Below are 14,587 nucleotides of genomic sequence, written 5' to 3'. Positions count from 1 at the left end.
TGTCCCGCGTAGGGCCTCTCGGCCGGTCTGTCCCGCGTAGGGCCTCTCGGCCGGTCTGTCCCGCGTAGGGCCTCTCGGCCGGTCTGTCCCGCGTAGGGCCTCTCGGCCGGTCTGTCCCGCGTAGGGCCTCTCGGCCGGTCTGTCCCGCGTAGGGCCTCTCGGCCGGTCTGTCCCGCGTAGGGCCTCTCGGCCGGTCTGTCCCGCGTAGGGCCTCTCGGCCGGTCTGTCCCGCGTAGGGCCTCTCGGCCGGTCTGTCCCGCGTAGGGCCTCTCGGCCGGTCTGTCCCGCGTAGGGCCTCTCGGCCGGTCTGTCCCGCGTAGGGCCTCTCGGCCGGTCTGTCCCGCGTAGGGCCTCTCGGCCGGTCTGTCCCGCGTAGGGCCTCTCGGCCGGTCTGTCCCGCGTAGGGCCTCTCGGCCGGTCTGTCCCGCGTAGGGCCTCTCGGCCGGTCTGTCCCGCGTAGGGCCTCTCGGCCGGTCTGTCCCGCGTAGGGCCTCTCGGCCGGTCTGTCCCGCGTAGGGCCTCTCGGCCGGTCTGTCCCGCGTAGGGCCTCTCGGCCGGTCTGTCCCGCGTAGGGCCTCTCGGCCGGTCTGTCCCGCGTAGGGCCTCTCGGCCGGTCTGTCCCGCGTAGGGCCTCTCGGCCGGTCTGTCCCGCGTAGGGCCTCTCGGCCGGTCTGTCCCGCGTAGGGCCTCTCGGCCGGTCTGTCCCGCGTAGGGCCTCTCGGCCGGTCTGTCCCGCGTAGGGCCTCTCGGCCGGTCTGTCCCGCGTAGGGCCTCTCGGCCGGTCTGTCCCGCGTAGGGCCTCTCGGCCGGTCTGTCCCGCGTAGGGCCTCTCGGCCGGTCTGTCCCGCGTAGGGCCTCTCGGCCGGTCTGTCCCGCGTAGGGCCTCTCGGCCGGTCTGTCCCGCGTAGGGCCTCTCGGCCGGTCTGTCCCGCGTAGGGCCTCTCGGCCGGTCTGTCCCGCGTAGGGCCTCTCGGCCGGTCTGTCCCGCGTAGGGCCTCTCGGCCGGTCTGTCCCGCGTAGGGCCTCTCGGCCGGTCTGTCCCGCGTAGGGCCTCTCGGCCGGTCTGTCCCGCGTAGGGCCTCTCGGCCGGTCTGTCCCGCGTAGGGCCTCTCGGCCGGTCTGTCCCGCGTAGGGCCTCTCGGCCGGTCTGTCCCGCGTAGGGCCTCTCGGCCGGTCTGTCCCGCGTAGGGCCTCTCGGCCGGTCTGTCCCGCGTAGGGCCTCTCGGCCGGTCTGTCCCGCGTAGGGCCTCTCGGCCGGTCTGTCCCGCGTAGGGCCTCTCGGCCGGTCTGTCCCGCGTAGGGCCTCTCGGCCGGTCTGTCCCGCGTAGGGCCTCTCGGCCGGTCTGTCCCGCGTAGGGCCTCTCGGCCGGTCTGTCCCGCGTAGGGCCTCTCGGCCGGTCTGTCCCGCGTAGGGCCTCTCGGCCGGTCTGTCCCGCGTAGGGCCTCTCGGCCGGTCTGTCCCGCGTAGGGCCTCTCGGCCGGTCTGTCCCGCGTAGGGCCTCTCGGCCGGTCTGTCCCGCGTAGGGCCTCTCGGCCGGTCTGTCCCGCGTAGGGCCTCTCGGCCGGTCTGTCCCGCGTAGGGCCTCTCGGCCGGTCTGTCCCGCGTAGGGCCTCTCGGCCGGTCTGTCCCGCGTAGGGCCTCTCGGCCGGTCTGTCCCGCGTAGGGCCTCTCGGCCGGTCTGTCCCGCGTAGGGCCTCTCGGCCGGTCTGTCCCGCGTAGGGCCTCTCGGCCGGTCTGTCCCGCGTAGGGCCTCTCGGCCGGTCTGTCCCGCGTAGGGCCTCTCGGCCGGTCTGTCCCGCGTAGGGCCTCTCGGCCGGTCTGTCCCGCGTAGGGCCTCTCGGCCGGTCTGTCCCGCGTAGGGCCTCTCGGCCGGTCTGTCCCGCGTAGGGCCTCTCGGCCGGTCTGTCCCGCGTAGGGCCTCTCGGCCGGTCTGTCCCGCGTAGGGCCTCTCGGCCGGTCTGTCCCGCGTAGGGCCTCTCGGCCGGTCTGTCCCGCGTAGGGCCTCTCGGCCGGTCTGTCCCGCGTAGGGCCTCTCGGCCGGTCTGTCCCGCGTAGGGCCTCTCGGCCGGTCTGTCCCGCGTAGGGCCTCTCGGCCGGTCTGTCCCGCGTAGGGCCTCTCGGCCGGTCTGTCCCGCGTAGGGCCTCTCGGCCGGTCTGTCCCGCGTAGGGCCTCTCGGCCGGTCTGTCCCGCGTAGGGCCTCTCGGCCGGTCTGTCCCGCGTAGGGCCTCTCGGCCGGTCTGTCCCGCGTAGGGCCTCTCGGCCGGTCTGTCCCGCGTAGGGCCTCTCGGCCGGTCTGTCCCGCGTAGGGCCTCTCGGCCGGTCTGTCCCGCGTAGGGCCTCTCGGCCGGTCTGTCCCGCGTAGGGCCTCTCGGCCGGTCTGTCCCGCGTAGGGCCTCTCGGCCGGTCTGTCCCGCGTAGGGCCTCTCGGCCGGTCTGTCCCGCGTAGGGCCTCTCGGCCGGTCTGTCCCGCGTAGGGCCTCTCGGCCGGTCTGTCCCGCGTAGGGCCTCTCGGCCGGTCTGTCCCGCGTAGGGCCTCTCGGCCGGTCTGTCCCGCGTAGGGCCTCTCGGCCGGTCTGTCCCGCGTAGGGCCTCTCGGCCGGTCTGTCCCGCGTAGGGCCTCTCGGCCGGTCTGTCCCGCGTAGGGCCTCTCGGCCGGTCTGTCCCGCGTAGGGCCTCTCGGCCGGTCTGTCCCGCGTAGGGCCTCTCGGCCGGTCTGTCCCGCGTAGGGCCTCTCGGCCGGTCTGTCCCGCGTAGGGCCTCTCGGCCGGTCTGTCCCGCGTAGGGCCTCTCGGCCGGTCTGTCCCGCGTAGGGCCTCTCGGCCGGTCTGTCCCGCGTAGGGCCTCTCGGCCGGTCTGTCCCGCGTAGGGCCTCTCGGCCGGTCTGTCCCGCGTAGGGCCTCTCGGCCGGTCTGTCCCGCGTAGGGCCTCTCGGCCGGTCTGTCCCGCGTAGGGCCTCTCGGCCGGTCTGTCCCGCGTAGGGCCTCTCGGCCGGTCTGTCCCGCGTAGGGCCTCTCGGCCGGTCTGTCCCGCGTAGGGCCTCTCGGCCGGTCTGTCCCGCGTAGGGCCTCTCGGCCGGTCTGTCCCGCGTAGGGCCTCTCGGCCGGTCTGTCCCGCGTAGGGCCTCTCGGCCGGTCTGTCCCGCGTAGGGCCTCTCGGCCGGTCTGTCCCGCGTAGGGCCTCTCGGCCGGTCTGTCCCGCGTAGGGCCTCTCGGCCGGTCTGTCCCGCGTAGGGCCTCTCGGCCGGTCTGTCCCGCGTAGGGCCTCTCGGCCGGTCTGTCCCGCGTAGGGCCTCTCGGCCGGTCTGTCCCGCGTAGGGCCTCTCGGCCGGTCTGTCCCGCGTAGGGCCTCTCGGCCGGTCTGTCCCGCGTAGGGCCTCTCGGCCGGTCTGTCCCGCGTAGGGCCTCTCGGCCGGTCTGTCCCGCGTAGGGCCTCTCGGCCGGTCTGTCCCGCGTAGGGCCTCTCGGCCGGTCTGTCCCGCGTAGGGCCTCTCGGCCGGTCTGTCCCGCGTAGGGCCTCTCGGCCGGTCTGTCCCGCGTAGGGCCTCTCGGCCGGTCTGTCCCGCGTAGGGCCTCTCGGCCGGTCTGTCCCGCGTAGGGCCTCTCGGCCGGTCTGTCCCGCGTAGGGCCTCTCGGCCGGTCTGTCCCGCGTAGGGCCTCTCGGCCGGTCTGTCCCGCGTAGGGCCTCTCGGCCGGTCTGTCCCGCGTAGGGCCTCTCGGCCGGTCTGTCCCGCGTAGGGCCTCTCGGCCGGTCTGTCCCGCGTAGGGCCTCTCGGCCGGTCTGTCCCGCGTAGGGCCTCTCGGCCGGTCTGTCCCGCGTAGGGCCTCTCGGCCGGTCTGTCCCGCGTAGGGCCTCTCGGCCGGTCTGTCCCGCGTAGGGCCTCTCGGCCGGTCTGTCCCGCGTAGGGCCTCTCGGCCGGTCTGTCCCGCGTAGGGCCTCTCGGCCGGTCTGTCCCGCGTAGGGCCTCTCGGCCGGTCTGTCCCGCGTAGGGCCTCTCGGCCGGTCTGTCCCGCGTAGGGCCTCTCGGCCGGTCTGTCCCGCGTAGGGCCTCTCGGCCGGTCTGTCCCGCGTAGGGCCTCTCGGCCGGTCTGTCCCGCGTAGGGCCTCTCGGCCGGTCTGTCCCGCGTAGGGCCTCTCGGCCGGTCTGTCCCGCGTAGGGCCTCTCGGCCGGTCTGTCCCGCGTAGGGCCTCTCGGCCGGTCTGTCCCGCGTAGGGCCTCTCGGCCGGTCTGTCCCGCGTAGGGCCTCTCGGCCGGTCTGTCCCGCGTAGGGCCTCTCGGCCGGTCTGTCCCGCGTAGGGCCTCTCGGCCGGTCTGTCCCGCGTAGGGCCTCTCGGCCGGTCTGTCCCGCGTAGGGCCTCTCGGCCGGTCTGTCCCGCGTAGGGCCTCTCGGCCGGTCTGTCCCGCGTAGGGCCTCTCGGCCGGTCTGTCCCGCGTAGGGCCTCTCGGCCGGTCTGTCCCGCGTAGGGCCTCTCGGCCGGTCTGTCCCGCGTAGGGCCTCTCGGCCGGTCTGTCCCGCGTAGGGCCTCTCGGCCGGTCTGTCCCGCGTAGGGCCTCTCGGCCGGTCTGTCCCGCGTAGGGCCTCTCGGCCGGTCTGTCCCGCGTAGGGCCTCTCGGATTTGGAACAAATGAATGGGTGTTATGGTTTATAGCAGGTAAGAGGTGAAGGAGTCGTTTAACTCTTTTGTTACTTGGCAAATCCTTAAATTTTACCATATTCACAGTGTACCCATACATAACTCCTCCCTATCCTTCACAATGACCAGACAATACCCAGTATACTGACCTGTCCAGATAGCGAGATAATGACATGCTTCTCCAACTTGTGTAGGACAGTGTCCTGGGGACGGTTCTTTTATTATATTTTAACCCCTTAATGCTATATGACTCAAGTTTATGTCATGGCATCGTAGTTCTTAATGCGCCAGGACGTATACTTAACGTCATGTGGATGGCACGGGTTTAGAAGCTGAGCCCACGCAATCTTGCAGCGGGAGTTGGCTGTTACCGATAGCCAGCCTCCTGCTGTAACACCTGAGATCAGTGAACATTGGTCTGCACTTTTAACCATCTGCATGCTGCCATCTATGTAGATGGCGGCATGTAAAAGGTTTACAGAGGGAGGCTGCTCCCTCGTGACATACATAATAGCGATCAGAGCTGCTATGATTCAAGTCCTCTAAAGGGATATAAAAAGTGTAAGGGAAAAAAAAGTAAAACAAATATTACGAAAAAAATATATTGAGTGTCATTGGACACTCATGATGTAATCACGGAGGGTTGCAATGAAAACAGAATGGCGGACATTGGAGTCCCAGCTTGCTGTTGCCTGTGATCACTATTACAAGTGATACAGTGATAAATGTATCATGCCATTTATGCTGCATGATTAACACTGGCAAAAAACAATGGCAGAATTGCTGTGTTTTCTCTCTCTGCTCTCAAAAAATAATTTAATAAAAGATTTACAATGTAGCATAACTACCCAGGAATTGTACCAATAAAAACTACAGTTCGCCTCATTAAAAACAAGCCCTCATACAGCCAAGTCAACGGGGGGGGGGGGGGGGGTTGTATATGTGGATGGCGTTTGTTTAGAATCTGAGCCCATGCAATCTTGCAGCGGGAGCTGGCTGTTACAGCCTTTAGATGTAATCGTCGAGGTCCAATGGGCTGCCATGACAACAAGACACCAGATTTTGTTGTCCCGGCTTGCTCTTGCCTATGATTGCTAATACAAGCGATAAGGCATTGCAGTATGACATTTTACAATGCCTTATCATAGCGATCAGAGCTGCTATGATTCAAGTCCTCTAAAGGGATATAAAAAGTGTAAGGGAAAAAAAAGTAAAACAAATATTACGAAAAAAATATATTTTTTTGCGTTCTTTCTCTTTTTTGTATAAAAAATTTTGAAGATTGAATTCAATGAATGGCCAAGCGCTGCCTGTGATTGGCTGAGTGCTGTGACCAATCACAGGCAGTGCTGAGCTGTCATTCAATGAATGGCTGAGCGCTGCCTGTGATTGGCTGAGCACTCAGCCAATCAGACACAGCACTTTCAGGTGGCCGAGATTTTAAAGAGCAGTGCAGGGAGACAAGTGGCAAAACCCGCCGGACCCGAACAGCAACGGAGAGGTGAGTATATATATCTTTTTATTTTTTACAGAAGCGAGCCGGGGAGCCAAGCCGGGGACCTGACAGCGGCAGAGAGAGGTGAGTACATATCTTTTTTTATTTTTTATACAAGCTAGGGCTGATTTTCAGGGAAGGGCTTATATTTCAAGCCTTTCCCCAAAAATCACTGCTGGGATTGCCTGCATCCTATTGCTTTCAATGGGGCCAACGGTTATAGCATCATATCTCCTAAACTATACTAAATATTTTTAAAAGCATTACACTCCCAAGTTCAAAAAAATCATAGAATTTAAATTGCTAATAAAAAAAAGTGACATTTTTAACCTGTAAATAACTAAAAAGTGCGTCACTCAAGTAGTTAATGAACGGTGCTTTTCTTTTGATGGACAGTACAGAAGGCAGAAAAATAGCAGCCAGTTTTTGCAAACTGTTGGTGAATTTATGGACAGGAAAGAAATGTTCATTTCGGCAGCTTACATTATTTCTTCCATTGAAATCCTATGTAGGTCTGTACAATAAATGAACAACCTACAACACTGATATGAAGTATTCTCTATAGTGCTGTGATGATTTCTACTGTGTCACAGCAATTATAATTATTTATTCTTTAGATATATGTGAGAGGTTTTTAACTATTCCATATATTTTATTTAAAAAACATTAAACTTTTTTTAGTCCCATTAGGGGACTTGAACATGCGATTGCTAATGAAACAGACCGCAATACTTCTATATTGTACCTTGTCACTGAGGGGGGGGGGGGGGTTCACAGTAGCAGGATAAACACCTGGATGTCGATAATACTTGTCACAGAAAGGGTTTAGAGTGTCTCTCAAAGTGGTTGTCTCGCGGCAGCAAGTGGGGTTATACACTTCTGTATGGCCATATTAATGCACTTTGTAATGTACATCGTGCATTAAATATGAGCCATACAGAAGTTATTCACTTACCTGCTCCGTTGCTGGCGTCCCCGTCTCCATGGCTCCGTCTAATTCTCATGTCTTCTGGCGTTTTTAGACACGCTTGCGCAGTCCGTGCTTCTGCCTGGTGAATGGGGCCGCTCGTGCCGGAGAGCTGGTCACCGCGTCGTCATCGTAGCTCTGCCCCGTCACGTGTGCTGATTCCAGCCAATCAGGAGGCTGGAATCGGCAATGGACCGCACAGAGCCCATGGTGCACCATGGGAGAAGACCCGCGGTGCACCATGGGAGAAAACCGCGGTGCATCCCTGGGAAAGGACCGGCAGCCATCTTAGGGAGAAGATTTTTATAACTTCATATTTCGTCAGATCGGTGAGTAGCAAGCGGTTTAAAAAACGCTTTAAATTGCTATTTTATGCCAGGGGGGTGACCGGGGGAATGGGCTAATTTAAAATTTTGATGTTTGCCTCGGGACAACCCCTTTAAAACTTAGCTTTTATTAATAAAAATGTATATAAAAAGGATTTTTTGTGAATCCTAAAACAGACACAGATACAGACAACAAAAATTAGTATAACGTGACCAGCGTTATCTCCCGAAAAAATGTAAGCCAAAGTCCGGTATCTGGGGAGACGTTTTTAGGTTAAAAAACTCCCTTAGTGGATAAGTGAATCCTGTTACCCAGTACCTAAAAGGTAGTTATTGGCTGGGAATATTTCAAGGGTCAATTTTGGAAAATCAAGTTCCTGACTTGTAAATAGTTATATCAGCTAGCGTACTGTTCAAGAAGACGGTTTGTGCTTAAATGAAGAGTGCACGGTTATATCTTATAGAAGTCGCTGTCTGATAAAACACCTATCTTGGACACACATCAACGCATAGAGAACATGAATGTCCCAAATCAGGATGTATGTACCAAGAGAAAAAGGATGATGGATATAACCTGGTCAATGCCACGTAAGTCCCTATGTTTCTAGGCAACAAGAAGGGAAATTGAAAAAGACCCAACCAAATTTGATCAGGTACTAAATTTCCAAAGTACAGAGGTTCTACGCGTTTCCACTACATATCACGTAGTTTCATCAGGAATCAATCAGGAACACATTTGGGTTCCTGATGAAACTACGTGATATGTAGTGGAAACGCGTAGAACCTCTGTACTTTGGAAATTTAGTACCTGATCAAATTTGGTTTAGTCTTTTTCAATTTCCCTTCTTGTTGCCATAGTAGCGCATAGGCATCCTATGGTCATGTTGCTGGGAAAGGATGGAGGGATTCCCTCTAACGGCTTAAGACCCTTTCACATGGGACAATTGTTGTTCTGGTTGTTCAGGCTCCTGCGTTCCCGCGTGATTTTGAACGATAGTCATCCCATGTAAAAGCATGCAGAAACTGAATGACTAGACATGAATCATCCAGTCATTCAGTTTTCAGCATGCTTTAAATCCTGAACTTTCAATGAAGGTAGAGGGGCTGGGGTACAGCAAGGAAAGAACTCTCATCCAGGCGCCCTGCCTCCCTGCTGGCCGTGCTGTGAGCGATCCAGCAATACTCGCTCCTGTGTAAAAGGGCCTTTAGATGCCACGTTCAGCATTGAATGTGAAGATGAAGGGTTGTCTGCTATTTAATACATTGGGCACCCTCCGTGCTTGGAGCGGGATTGGCTCCAAAACAAGTACAACCTTTGTTATGAAGGGGTTAAAGGGGTTGTCTCGCGAAAGCAAGTGGGGTTAAGTACTTCTGTATGGCCATATTAATGCACTTTGTAATATACATCGTGCATTAAATATGAGCCATACAGAAGTTATTCACTTACCTGCTCCGTTGCTGGCGTCCCCGTCTCCATGGCTCCGTCTAATTTCGGTGTCTTCTTGCTTTTTTAGACGCGCTTGCGCAGATGGGTCTTCTCCCTTCGGCTCGGCAGCAGCGGCGTTTTGGCTCCGCCCCCTTGTACGCGTCATTGTGTAGCTCCGCCCCCGTCACATGTGCCGATTCCAGCCAATCAGGAGGCACGATGTATATTACAAAGTGCATTAATATGCCCATACAGAAGTACTTAACCCCACTTGCTTTCGCGAGACAACCCCTTTAATGAAATAACCAGCACTACTTACACCTACAAATAGTCTTTTGTGGACTGACAGCTCCTTATAGAACAGTTTCCTTAGATGAACATGAGATAGCTAAGGTGAATCAGCAGCGTTTACAATATAAGCCATGTGGATGACATTTTAACAAATCTCCCCCACAGAGTGCAGACGATCTCCCCAAGGGATACGCTGTGGACTTTATATCCGCAGCAGGTTAACTATGTGCTGCAGATTTCACCTTTTTCAATCCAAAGTGTGAAATCTGCGGCAAGTCAACCCAAAATGCAAGACAAAATCTATAACATTAAACTGTGAATTAAATGACTGCTAATCTTTGTGTGACTTGGTTGCTTACGACTCCAGGTGACCCCCTCGCTGGCGCTCCTGGAGGCTGACGCTGCGGCCGACACTGGCTTCCCCGCTGACAGCTGCAGATCACTGGTCCTATCAGGTAATAATCCAGTCCTTTATGTCTGTTCCTGCCGTCCTCCAATCCAATGTATTTGGCCCCTAGATGGGTCTCCGTTGTGCTTTGTCTGCCTGGTCTTTGCTACAGGATAGATTTCCTTGGAGCTCCGAAGGACTTGCTGTTGCCTCTTCTTTCTTCTCTATCTGCCACTGTCACCATTTTTCCTCTTCTGGCTTCTCCAGCTGTTCCTGGCAAAATCCTATCCAGTTGGGTTAACTTCTTGTCAGCAACAGCAACAGTTCTCATGTGGCCTCAAGATGGCGCCTGACTGACCAACTGCCACTTTTCCCTCTGGAAGGTCCGCCCACTTCAGGCTCCGCCCACTTCACTGCACTACACAGAGGATAACTATTATGTCTTGTCTCACAAGAACTAAATTAAAGGGCCCATATCACTCCAGTACAAATATATATATATATATATATATAGGAATGTAAATGATGATAATCCGAGGACTCTAGGAATGTTGGCTTCACACAGCGCATTTTTCATGCATTATATATATATGATCAATGATGATGATTATCACTAGTTATACTTGTACAACGCGCTTATGTAATAAAAACCATGTTTTAAATCGTTTTTTAAGATCTCTTACCTTGCATTTCATAAGTTAAAAACTCCCCACAGTGAGATCTCCGCTTTAGGGCTCATTCACACGGGCGGATGCTATTTTAGCCTGTATGTAATTTGTGCTTTTTTTTACTCCCGCAACAAAAGGCCCAACTGATGTCCGCTTTTCTTCACACTGTCTTCTGGTGTAAACGCAGTGAATACGCATGTAACAGCTGTAGCTTAGGTTTTTACACTTCTACAGATTTGAATGTGCAATTTTGGTCTGTAAACCAAAATAAGACATGCTGCAATTTTCTTTTTACTTGTGTAAAAAAAAAAAAACCACTGCATGTCTGAATACACCAATGCAAATCAATGGGGTGATATGTTTGGATTATATCCATAAAATATATGGACTGTAAATATTCCCGTGTGAATGGGGTTTTAGGCCGGGTTCACGCATTCTGGTAAAAGAAAGCCTAACCGACATGCAGTTCTTTGTGGTTTTCAATTGATAATTAACCCATTAATGACACGGCCCTTTTTTTTCCATTTTCATTTTTTTCCTGCCCCCTTTTAACAAATTGTAACTCCTTTATTTATCCATCGACGTCGCTGTATGAGGTCTTGTTTTTTGTGGGACGAGTTGTCTTTTTCAATGGTATTATTTGATGTAATAAGCGTACACGTGTGGAAGCCCACACTATTTACAGTGTACAGAGACACACCTGCTCACCAGGCCCTGGGCTTGTGTGACGATGCTTCCGAAGGGACTGGTACGTCACTTGAGGAACAAGCACTAGTCTGGTAGGAGGGAATAACTTTTTCTTTGCTTAGTGTCGCCTCCTAGTGGCAGCAGCTATACCCAAGGTCTCGCTGTGTTCACCAATGATACGGACGAGAAAGTAGTATTTAAGAAACAAAAGCTATGTGTACTATGTACACAGGGCAGGGCCACAAATACTGATGTGTAAATACAGGAAAAACAAAGGTACAGCATTTACCAGGAGTATATGTCACAGTGACTGCTTGTCACCAGGGCTGTGATGGCGCCGGACAGAGCTGATGTATATATAGTAGTGAATTTCAAAAACTGTTCGTCTGCAGTTCCGTGGATGGGGAGTGACGTCTTGGACATGTCCAAAACCTGAAGTGGGGAAATCATGTGTATAGACCAAATGCACACCAAGATGATGCAAGGTTTCATAGAAGGCTGGGATCAATAAATGACCAAGAACTCATTACGAGTTATAAACTATTTGTTTGAATACAAAAAGCTTACTTTGCCTTTATTAAAGGGGTTTTCCAGGGAGAATACTATTGATGACCTATCCTCAGGATAGGTCATCAATAGTTGATTGGCTGAAGTCCGTCGCTTGGGACCCTGACCGATCAGCTAAGCTGGCGCAAGCTGTCAGCGCTGCAAATACACAGAGGTTGGAGCGGAAGCTTCCACACCGAGCACTGCGTAGTGGCCGGAGCTTGTAACTGCAGGCTGGGGTCGCATTGAAATCAACGTGAGACGGGCATGCAGTTACAAGCACAAGCCACTATATAGAGGTCGGCGCTGAGACTTCCACTGCTTCTGCTGCGATCTCTGTGTATTTGCGGCGTTGACAGCATGTGCCCAAGCGATGGACCCCAGTCAATTAACTACTGATGACCTATCCTGAAGATAGGTCATCAGTAGTATTCTCCCTGAAAAATCCCTTCAATTCGAAACTCGAAAAAGAAACCAAAGCAATACCAATAATGGTGAATTTAATATGTTAGAAACTAGGTTACAAAAAATATTGAGAAATTCAAGGACATGAAAGAAAAGAAACACAGAAAATACTTGTCATCTTCACGATTCCAAGACTGATCAGGTGTATGTTGGCTGGTGAGAAAATCCCTCTCGCCCGCCTGCATACACCGACATCTCAGAGTCTGACCTGTCTGAATCGGAGGACAAGGGGAAATAGAAGGAAAGGCAAAAATATGAGAAATCAGCACCGTAGACTAGCGTTAATTACAACGGTACAAGCAATACAGGAAAATCTAATATTCCCCAAACATCTGAAAAATGTGTTCTAACAATTATATCAACACAGTCCTCTTTTCTGAGAAATACCTCCTCCCTCTCCTTATCTGTTCCCACAGAAGTTACTATGGAAACACCACACACGCCACTTTTGACACCGAGGACATCAAGTCCATATCTTCATCCTACTCCCTCCACTCTGAATGTGAATTCAGTCACGGCAGTGATGCATTCAAGGGCGTCTACTACTTTGATTTCTTAGGACAGCAGGCATACAAGACACAGGGAGAAACTAAAAGGGGGGTGGGGGAGGGGAGAATACAGTAGGGAGTCCCTACCTCCAATCAGTGTAAATAATTCAACGTATTGACCTACTGGTCATACTAAAGGAAGAGGCAAAAGGGAATACGCTGATTTGAATCATCCTTTTGTCTTTTACTAAAGAAAAAAAATTCTCCCATGGAATCCCACTAAGGTAGGGGTGTCACATGGACGGATTCTAATTGCAGAATCCACGATCGCCGTCCGTGCAGGGGTTCTGTAGCAAAAAGCAGGTATTGAATGGCATTAAGTTCTGATATTTCCTCCACACTCTTGGATACAAATTGCGTATGCTGGGAGCGGACGAAAAATTGCAGCATGCTCTATTTGGCCATGGATAGCCTCAATTGAAGTAAATGAAGAAGTCCGACCTGCAGCCCATATCAAATTAACATTGCATATGGGCTGCGTGTACACTCGTCATCACTTAGCGACGACGCGGGAAATACAAGCACTGCAAAATAAAACGGCAAGCCACCGCAGTCATGGCCAATAGAGAAAAATCAGGTACGCAGGGTGATGGCCTGGCTCACATCCAGAATACACTTCTGGCTTTCCGCATGCGAAATCCGACCCAATCGTGTGAGCCCGGCCTGAGTGTATCTATATGTTACTGGTAGACATCGTGGCGATCTCTAAATCTGCTATCACAGCGGAGACCTGGAGTAGTGCTGCAGGACATGGAGGGAAGAGGGAGAGCGGAGTATATTTTTCTTAGTTATTTTACTGCATGGGGAAGCCCCATTAGGTAAAACCCACTACTGCCCACAACTCTGCCAACCCCTTTAACCATTTGTGTTTGTGCTGCTGTAGGGCGGACAAGAAATGGCAGTATTTATCCTGCTTGGTGAGAGACGTAAAAAAATACTCAATGATAGAATTGCAGGGTTCTTTTTGATCACCCAATCTAGCAAAACATTTTAAGAAAAGTGATCAAAAAGTCAAATGTACCTTAAGGTGGATATCCACTTTTTTCAAAAATTTTCTTAGCCTGCATTACTAAAATAATACAAAACATACTCACCTTCCTCACTCCCACACAGCTACCATTTTGTCATCTTTTGAAAAAAAAGGCAGTTCCTGAATAAACCCTTTATTAAGTCACCTACAAAAATAACATTTCAACCTTCTAGATCAAGAATAGGCGAGAATACTTTATTTTCTAGTTACGCTCCATTCTAGCTTGCTGTACACTGAACAGACTGGATTACTGACTCCAGAGGGAAGATCCTTCTAACAACTCCAGCCTAGTAGATGGGAGAGCAGAAGTATATTTGTTTCACTCTTGGATTACTCCCAGAGTAATCTATGACATCAAAGACTGAATCATGTGACCTGTTGGAGTTCTCATGCTGGTGCAGATTCAATGATGAACAAATCGCACATCAGCACGCAGATCACACATCATGTGATCAGTGTGAAGCAGATGTAACCAAGTTCTTGTGAATTGTTGGTCCAGTAACAGCAACAAGCTGAACATTAATTTAAACTTAAGTTATAAAAAAAAATCTACAGTGAACCAATAAAATCCTATAACTTCTCCATGCTTCTATCATCAGTCTATACATCCTTCTAAATCACATGTGTCAAACACAAGGCCCGCATGCCGAATCCGGCCCGCTGCCTCATTTTATGTGGCCCACGGCATGCCAACAACCGCTCACCACTAAAGCGATTACCAGCTGGGGTGCCGCGGCTCCCCGCTGGTAATCGCGCTATTACCGCTGATCCCCATGCACACTGACCTCCTTCCTTCCCCGAGTCCCCTGCTCTTCAGTTCCGCAGGAGAGGACTCAGAGAGGAAGCGTTCCAGGCTACGCACTGACGTCAGTGTGCACCCGGGCTCAGCGTGAGCAGAGAGGGAGCGGCGCTGACTGCAAGGAGAAGGTAAGTATATGGGTTGGGGAGTGGGGGGTTAATATTGCTGCTGGGGGGGGGGGGTAATATTGCTGCTGGGTGGTGGAGGGGGGTTTAATATTGTTGCTGGAAGGGGGTTAATATTACTGACGGGGATAATATTACTGAGGGGTTATTACTAGTGAGGTAGTATATATTACTGTGGGGGTCACTATTACT

This window comes from Eleutherodactylus coqui, chromosome 1 (assembly GCF_035609145.1).
Source record: "Eleutherodactylus coqui strain aEleCoq1 chromosome 1, aEleCoq1.hap1, whole genome shotgun sequence".
Taxonomy (NCBI): Eukaryota; Metazoa; Chordata; class Amphibia; order Anura; family Eleutherodactylidae; genus Eleutherodactylus; species Eleutherodactylus coqui.
This window is presented reverse-complemented; position numbering follows the sequence as displayed.